Source organism: Drosophila takahashii, chromosome X, assembly GCF_030179915.1.
Source record: "Drosophila takahashii strain IR98-3 E-12201 chromosome X, DtakHiC1v2, whole genome shotgun sequence".
Taxonomy (NCBI): domain Eukaryota; kingdom Metazoa; phylum Arthropoda; class Insecta; order Diptera; family Drosophilidae; genus Drosophila; species Drosophila takahashii.
Genome location: NC_091683.1, coordinates 6,571,340 through 6,581,341, shown reverse-complemented (window position 1 = coordinate 6,581,341; position 10,002 = coordinate 6,571,340).

The following is a 10,002-nucleotide window of genomic DNA, read 5'->3' as shown; positions in this document are numbered from 1 at the left end:
AGTTTTTAATATTTTTAAAAATGTTCTAAATAAAAACCGCTTTAAAAAATTACTTAAATCGTTTGATTATATTTTTGTTTGTGATCGTTTCTCTTTTTTCCCACTTAGTACTCAATTTCCCTATTTTCGCAAGTGTTCACCAAAGATCCCTCGAAAGTTGGACCTCAAACTTATGATTTTGAGCACCTCAACTCACCTCGGCGATTTTTCAGCTGCCTTACATTTTCTGTATTTTAGTGGCAATTTCGCGCTTGAGCGGCGTTGACAAACGAAAAGCAAGCGGGCAGCGGGCGAAATCGATAGTGAATCCGTTTTCGAAAATCAGCTGGACATTGAGATTGAACCTCTGAACTCTGGATGACGCGGCACTTTGCATTGTAATTATGTGCATTGATTAGTCATGGCCAGAGAGGTGCAGAGATTGGGCAACTACGGCAATTGCCCAATGTGACAGCTGAGATCTTTCAGAGGAGGAGGAACCAGAAACCCAGGGAGATGGATCGATCCAACTCGATCCAAAGCGATCCATTGATGACTTGCCCATGACAGATGCGGAGGTGTGGGCATGTGGCTAGAAATAGAAACAGAAATATTGAGATGGAGACGGAGATGCAGAGATGATGATGTTTTCTGCCGGTTGGTGGTTGGTGGCCTCGACCCGTGGGCTCATTATTTAAACGACGCTGCTTTGGCTGCTAAAAGTCATCAATAAAGGCTAGCTGACCACCGGTCTGGGCTTGGCAATTGCCTCTCGCACATGCAAATGCGAGTGGGTGGCACTGAGAACCGCACCCACAAAAAAATAAAGAAGAAATACAAATGCAGGCCACAGGCGGATGGGAGCAGTCACAGCTAAAGAAACTCAAAAGTAAAAAACTGAAAACTCAAAAAAAAAATAAAACCTTAAAGGAAGAGCCACCGAGATTTCGCCGTAAGAGATTGGGCATCTGGCCCACAGCTTCTGTGAGGACTCACATCCATTAGCTAATGGACTCGATGTCCACTTGTTGTGCAAACTCAATTTCGGACTTTTGTGGACAGGAGTCGCATGACGATTAAACACCAGAAGCCACAGATAACCCACAATAGCAATGCACTGCGAACAATTTGAGATAAATATATATTTTAGTGTGGTAAGCTTCTTATGTTTGTTGCATGGCAAGGTCACTCTGCCAGAAAAGTGTGACCATGCATTCTAAAAACAAGCAGTGTGGCCATGCATGGTCAGTGAGATCGATATGATTTAAAAAAGTTAAGATTGTTTTATAATGATTTGAAAATATAAATGCCAAGAAATTTCACATTTGCTTTTCTCTGTGCGGGGCATTCAAAAATACAACTTTCGCTGGCTTAGGGGGTTGGATTTTTCTGCTGGCCATTTGTGCGGGTCGCTGTACCTGACGCCGGGTTTTCATGTGGTTCACACTCGAGTGCCCGCAATTAAAATACAGCCTGTCCAACTGATAAGCCTTCCTGCATTCTTTTCTTTTGTCAACGCAAAAGCACAACAGGAATAAATAAATACAAAACAAAAAAAACGAAAGAAAAAAAAAAATTAGAAAACAAAAAAGAATTGAAAAGTTTTGCCCTGAACCGAAAGGAAATTTAAAGGGAGGACACGCACCACACACACATGAGCACCCACCCACCCCACTTGTTAGCCCACATTCAAAGAGTCTTTGAAAAGTTATGCGAACGCAAACAAAACTTTTAATTTGGCCAGTTTGAAAAGGTGAAAAGAAAGCAGCGAGCTGGGGGCCAGATAACGATGACCTGGCCAAGACGACCTGGCCCCGTATGAAATATTAATGCCGGACTCTTCTCCGCAGATGAGATACGTATGTGACATGGGGGTGGGCTGTGATGGGCGTTGAGTGGGTGGTTTCATCACTTTTTGGGGAGGGGGTTTGGGATTTTTAATCACCCGAATGAACTTCAATCGAGGCGGGATATTCGATGGCATCGCGTTAGTCTAGCTGCGATTGTTGTGTGGGCAGCAGAACATTGCAACTGCCACTGCGGCAGCAACGGCAACACAATCAGCACACTGGGAAAAAATCGAAAGCTTTTAATAATAAATAACTAATTTGAATTTTTAATTTGTAACATTTTTAAATTTAAATTATTTTTATCAAAAACTTCAAATATTTTAGTAATATTTATAGTTTTCAAGCTGATATATTTTTTTTAGATTTTTTTGTCAATTTGTTCTGGTTGATTTGTGGTACTTCCCGTTTTTGTGTCCAGACTTTTATATAGTAGTTTATATTATATATTTCTAATTTCTTATCTTTCAACCAATAATTCCCTTATTTTTTAATAATTTCCTTTTGTATTATTAATTTTGCTGAAAGTATAGAAAATTCCTAGGCCCTTTGGACTGTTGATAGGGATTTTTGCTGTGCAGGCAACTGCATCGCTCTACATGCCACATAATGGGGCATCATCGTCGGCTGTCTGGATGTGTGCCAAAGTGCAGAGCGGAAGTCATGACTAGCCAAACACGAAGCGATGAGATGGGGATGGGGATGGGGATGGGAATGGGGATGGGATCGGGGGGCCAGGGATTTATTTTATTTTAAGGGGGCCTGAGACGTCAAGCCGAAACTGAAATAAGAAAGTACGTACATTATTTCGGGCAGACACCAAAAATTGCGCGACCGTATAATTTGTGCGCGTGAAAGTGAGAAAGGTCCCAATTACTTAGAGGGGGGATTACTGCGGTGGTGGTGGTGGTGGTACAGTGAAGCACCCACATCGCCGGCGACCGACCGACCGACTGACATGCATCGAAATTTGTCATAACCACGATTAGGATTTTTTGCTTAGTGTTTTCGTTGGTTAGTTTTTTTTCTAGAGCTCTATAACCACCAGTAGTAAGCAGCGAAAAGTCGGTGGTGCGACACGAGCTGGCTGCTGGCTGCACCACCATCTAAAATAACAGAGAGCCCAAAGCCTGTGAGCTTGTGTCCTAATCGTGCCGCAGATAGATTCGTGAGTTTAGCATACATATGTCGGATGTAAATCATTTGACAATTCCGCAGACGTTATGTGCCACGTCTTCCAGACCCCCTTTTCCTTTTTTTTTATTTTTTGTGCTTTTTCTCCAGGTGCTACTGTTCCCAGGGGCGGCGAGGGGGGCTTGACACCTCCGCAGAGGACAAAACTGCACATTTCCCAGAGTCTGCGGTTGTTTTTGGGGGGCTTTCAGTGGGCGGCGGACAACGGTTGTCTAACGAGACCACGGGTTAGCAATTAATTGATATCGATATATTATCGGGCAGGCTTTATAAAAAACCGAATTAGATCATAAGGTTTTTCGGGGCATATAAATTATTTTAAACTGTAACTTATTAATAAGTACAATCGTTATTCATATTAACATATCAATAGAAAAAAGAAATGTGGATATGAAAAATAAAAATTTTAAAAAAGATACATTTTGCCATTAAGTTTTTTATATATTTTTTTCGCCTAAAATATTTGAAGATATATGTTGAAAATTGTATTTATAATGGTAATATTTATAAGAAATTTTATTTAAAATTAAAATAAAATGTTCAACAAGATACATTTCTTATAATTTTTAGGGAAAATTCCATATATTTTGTTATTTGATTTTTATTAAGTAGACATTCATTTGAATACTTAGTATTATTTATTGAGTGACTTATTTCCCATTCAATTTAATCTGGGCAGGATCGTCTACTTTTGAACTTTTGGACCATTATTAATATGGCTGGGCATTTTAATGCCCACAGATTGTCGTGGTCTATTCTTTGGGTTTTTGTTATTTCGTTTTTGTTTTTCCCTTTTCGTGATTTATTTTTTAAGCAAATTGTCGCCAGTAATCCAACAATCCAGCAATCCGGTAGTTCGGTAGCTTCAGTAGCTTCAGTAGCGTAGCTGTCGCCGAATGGCTGCCATGTAACGGGGTCCACAGGGCGGGTGGTTGATGTTGGGGCCTTTGGACTTCGAAAGGGGGTGCAGGGGGAATGGGAATCGTGCCTGCCCAGCGGAGCATCTGTATCTGTATCTGCGGAAGATTGCCGGCTGCTGCTGCTGCTGCTGCTCCTCTTCCTCTGAGCAAATGTCGCATGTGATTTCCCAAAAACTGTTTCCACGCTCGCTGCCCACCGAAAAGCCACCAGAAAGCAAATGTTTGCTCAGTGGTGCCGGTAGGAGGTGCAGGGGGGTTTCCAGTGGTTTCTAGTGGTTGAGACCCGAGGACAGCCGCTGATTATCATCAAAAGATCGGAACTGAGCGGAGAGACAAAAGCGAAGACGCTTCTCGTGTGAGTGGCTGCCTAGCGAGCTTCGTTGTGGTTGTTGTTGCCCCATCGCTTGGCTGACTGTCGCCTCGCGAAGGCCCAAGTCGCCACCACCGCCCCCTCCTTGGATTTGGATTCGGATTCGGAGCCACCAGGCCTCCCCCCGCCCACGCCCCTGGAAAGCAGAGCGTTATGCCCTGTACCCACACTCCTCACAACAACAAGAAAAAGAGAAGAAGTAGTGCACGGAAAACAATTTCAATAAAAAAATGGTATTTAAAGGTAGAACAAAATTATAGCTAAATACTAAAATATATATAAAATATAAAGAAATAAATAAGCATTTTCTAAGTTGGAATTATTTTATATATTTTTTAGAAATATTTATTTGCACTGCTTAAGAATCAAAAACAATTTTATTCAAATAAAGCTAGAAATTTTAATAAATAAATAGTAAAATATTATGATTCTAAAATTATTTATTAAATAACAAGTTTTATACAACGTTTTTTTTTTAATATATCAAATCTTTTAAAATGGTTTATAAACAAAAAGCTTTTAAAGAAGCTGTTTTTGTATTAATATGTAAACTTGTTCTCTCAGTGTATCTTTGGCTTCGGCGGCAAATTAAAGTCCAAGTGCGAGTCAAATTATTTTTTTACAAGTGAGTTACTGTTTTCATTGCGGCTCTTAATGTAACTAACTGTTTAGAAATATTTATTATTATTGTGGCTCTGGGCTGCAGGTGACGCTGCCTCGTTTAATCGGTTCCAAAGCCTTGATGATGATGATGGTGCGGCTGCCAAGACTGCGACTGCGAATACGACTACGACTACGGCTACGACGATTATTAAAAATCACTCCTAGCCAGGCTAAGCGCATCTAAGCGCTGACTGGAAATGCCCATGCCCAGATGCCCATGGCCCGATAAAGTGGGCTCGAGTTTCTACCCAGATAAATGGGGAATATGTGAGTGGTGAGTGAAGTGCCCACCGAGCGAAAAGGTAAACGCAAAACTCAAAAAGCGAAAAGCTCAAAGGGAAAGCCCAAGGAAAATGTCATCTATAGATGATCTTTAGTTGAAATACATTATATACACACATTTGTCAAGTGTGCTCTTAATTATGCCGATTTCACTGCTATTAGGGAGTTTCTTAAACCTATTTGACAAACAATAAATTTTATGATGATATTTTAAAAACGATTAAGAATTTAGATAGTATTACTAATATGTTCCTTATATGTTAATATATATTATTAAATGAAAATATTAATTTTTATTTATTTAATAAATATACCTATATACAAAGTTACAAAATATTCTTTATATTCCATTCATTTAATTTCCTTTTATGTTATACCTATTTTCCCATTTCTACCCAATATAATTGTTTTAAATATTCAAACCACCAGCATATGTAGAGCACTTTAAAGGTAATTTGGGGAAAATGCTACCCCAGCCACCAAACAAATCTTGAAGTTCGGGCAAGTATTATTTTGGACTCTCCAGATTTCCGAGAGCGATTAACCGGGGTTTCACCCATATGATGACTGCACCATCTAATTTTTATTGGACGAACAAAACTTTTAGATGGGGGGGTGGGGAAGGTAGGGCTAATTGCAAGTGCAATGACTTCCGCGACTCCACTTAAATGCGACTCGCACTTGAGTTTTGTCATATGTATGTATACAGTGGAACCTGGACAGTTGCCGCCAAGTTGTTTTTGGCCGGGCCGAAAGCAAACACACATGTTTAGATACCGAGACAGAGATAACACTAAATTGAGGAGGGTGGACGGGGGAACTTGGTCTTGGCCTGGTCGGTTTGGGCTGGCTGCCCCTTGTCGCTTTCGCGGCTCAGTTAATGTTAATGTGCTCCAAAGTATTCTCGGCTATCTGTTTTTGTTTTGGTTTTTGCTTTGCGGCTGTGCGTGCAATTGTGACCAGTGGGTTAAACCAATTTCACGCCGGTAAAGCGCCAAGAGCGTTGCAACCCCGCGCGGTGTCATCTACCTTGTGCCTGCCGAAGGTAGATTCTTCCAGGAGAGTCCACACCACATCCAGCTTAGGGACCAGCTTAGATGGCGAGCGGAGTCGCAACTGTCTAAATGTGCATGACGTACACTTTTTGGACTCGCCGAATGGCGAATGTCGCCAACGCGCCGTGATCTCTGACGGAATGGAACTAAATCTGCCACAACACTGCTCAAAACGAATGTCAAATTTTCATAGGTTTCAAATAATTAATCTGGTCTTTTGTTCAGAAATATACACTTTTCTTCGTGTTTTTTGCTGTAACTTGGCCAAAAATTGTCCTAAAACGAAGATACTTACTGTTTTGAACAGCTAAATCTAATTGGTAGATTCTAGTCACATTCCGTGTGATTTTATAATTGTTTGCGAAAATTGGCCAAAAATAAAATGTCTGGGTTTAAATGCCAATCGATTGGAAATTTAATAACGAGCTCAGAAAGGTATGACAATCCATATTTGAACCAATACTTCCATTGTTACGGTCAAAAAACGAATTATTTTTTTGTGCAAAATTGAAATCTGGGTTTTTGGTAAAAATTTGAATTTTTGCTTTTTGTTTTTTTGCTGTATTTTGGCTAAAAATGGTCTTACACCAAAAATTTAAACTGTTTTGAACAGATAACAAAATCAGAAATAAATCCATGACACTTTCCGGGTGATATTGGAAAAATAAAATTTTCGCCAATTTTCAATTTTTTTATAAGGGGGTACCTCATGATTTTTTACGAAAAATTGCCAAAAAATAAAATGTCCAGGTTTAAATGCCAATCGACTGGAAATTTAATAACGAGCTCAGAAAGGTATGACAATCCATATTTGGACCAATACTTCCATTTTTACGGTCAAAAAACGAATTATTTTTTTGTGCAAAATTGAAATCTGGGTTTTTGGTAAAAAATATCATTTTATTCAAACTGTTTTGAACAGATAACCAAATAAGGAATAAATTCATGACACTTTCCGGGTGATATTGGAAAAATAAAATTTTTGCCAATTTTCAATTTTTTTATAAGGGGGTACCTCATGATTTTTTACCAAAAATGGAAAAAAAATAAAATGTCCAGATTTGAATGCCAATCGATAGGAAATTTAATAACGAGTTCAGAAAGGTATGACAATCCATATTTGGACCAATACTTCCATTTTTACGTTCAAAAAACGAATTATTTTTTTGTGCAAAATTGAAATCTGGGTTTTTGGTAAAAATTTGAATTTTTGCTTTTTGTTTTTTTGCTGTATTTTGGCTAAAAATGGTCTTACACCAAAAATTTAAACTGTTTTGAACAGATAACAAAATCAGAAATAAATCCATGACACTTTCCGGGTGATATTGGAAAAATAAAATTTTCGCCAATTTTCAATTTTTTTATAAGGGAGTACCTCATGATTTTTTACGAAAAATTGCCAAAAAATAAAATGTCCAGGTTTTAATGCCAATCGATAGGAAATTAAATAATAAATAAATAGGAAATAAAATAACGAGTTCAGAAAGGTATGACAATCCATATTTGGACCAATACTTCCATTGCTACGGTCAAAATACAAAGTTTTTGGGTGTAAAAAGAGGATTTAAGTTTTTGGTTAAAATATGAATTTGTCGTACATCACGATTTTTGCAAAAAATGGCTATAAATTAATAGTTCTAGATTCAAATGCCAGTCGATGGGGAATTTAATTACGAGTTTAAAGAGGTATGGCAAACCATATTTGGATTATAATTTACATTGTTTTGGAAAAAAATATTTTTTGATTTTATAATATTATATATTAGTAATTCGTATTTAATTCAGTCATTCTTATAACCAAATCTTTCTCTTAGTGCAGACAATAGACACTAGAAATGACAGTTGGACTGCGACAAAAGCGAGCTCTTCGAGTTTCTGTGCTCCCCGATCTCCGGCTCTTTTTTCTAGTCAGTCAGTGGAGCGCGAAGGAGTGCGACTTTGGACCGGGGACTGGGTACCGAGAACCTAGGGTTAGGGTTAGGGCCTGGCCATTATCAACTGGCGCTGGCCACGGCGGCCCCACAATTGTCAATGTGTGTGGAACTCATATTAGGCCATTAAATGCAGGGCGATAAGAAAGTTCAGCGGAACTGAAGCGAGCAATTTCAGGCTTAGTTTAGTCTGCCATATGGTATATTACCCATCGCATGGGGGGACCTTTTGGGGTCTCTAACTGAAACTAACCAACGTGTGTCCACTACGAAAAGCATCACGATCTGGCCCAACATGCAGACATGTGTCGATACAAGGTAGGAATATACATATGTACATATTTTTGATGTGGCCACAGCCTATACAAACATAAAGCACTCGGCGTGCTCAGCGCCAAAACATAATTTTCGCCAGGCGAACATACGGCAGACCCCGAGGCAGTTCCAGTTCCAGATCCATACGTCCCATACACATAGGATCCATTATCCATGGCCCGAAAACCAGATTCAGATCCTAGCGAACGGCTCAAACAATTTTATTGATTAATGAACCATAATTAGAGACATTTACAATGAGCCACAATAATTCTTCATTACCAAAAGGCGAGCGGGATGCGCCACACGCTCCGCCACTCGACAGTGGCCACCCGCTATAAAGACCATTGGGGCCTTGGGCCATTTAGTTGGTCCACCCATCGTATCACCACTGTGCTCGCTTTTCGGCGACCCCGCAACGCAGTTGAAATGCAGGTTACAGTTGCCACGGGCACTGCTAGAAAAAAGGGGGACTGAAATGCAGGGTTAACATATTTACGTTCCCCTGCAAAATTTTGTAATTTAATTTTGATTATTAAAATTCCTGTTATTTTAAAACAAATTTTGAAAAATATATATTGTAAGTGCTTAGGATTGGAATACATACATCTATTTTAAATTCCAATAAATCTACTCCTTATATATTATATATTACCTATTATTTTTGATAAATGTTAGACCTACTTTATGTTTTTTAATCAACTTGAATTAAATATTTTTTTCATAATATATATATTTTGTATTTTTATTTGTTTTAATATATTCTTTTGTTATATTTTGGCGAGCTGTGTAAACTCCCACCGCACCACTCTTGACCCATCTGCATTCGCGTAGCGATCGTGGCTCACGCGCACAACTCATTCAATTTCAGCACAGACACGACTCCAGCGGATCGCTCTGCACCACCCCATTCCCTGCACCACCACTGCAGCACCACCGAACCACCAAGGCATCCACGAGGATCAGAGATCCACTTCAATGAATGAATTCGGCGTCTGCGCATTGCCAACATTCGCAATCGCATTCGCATTCCCATTCTGCGTGGTGTGTTAACTTTCAGTTGGCAAAAAGGGGGGAAATCGGGGGAAATGGCGGGAAAAGTCGAGGGAAATCGGGGAAAATCGCTCTTGGAACGTGTCAATCGAACACGAAACAAACAGGACGGACGGACAAACCGCAAGGCGAACTTTTGGACACACGCTCTCCACAAGAAAACAGATAATATATTTTTCAGGGGGGGGATCTCAAATCACTTCCGAGTACGAGTTCATAAATCCTCCTCACCTGGCCAAGCATTTTCCCAGGAAAACTCCGCTCATTCGACTGGTCAGTAATTCAAAGCGATGGCAGTAAATTGATTAATAGACAAGTGTAGGCGATTTAAAACGACAAATGTGCGAAAATAAACGAATTGGGGTCATAAATCGCTTTAAATGGCCAGTGTTT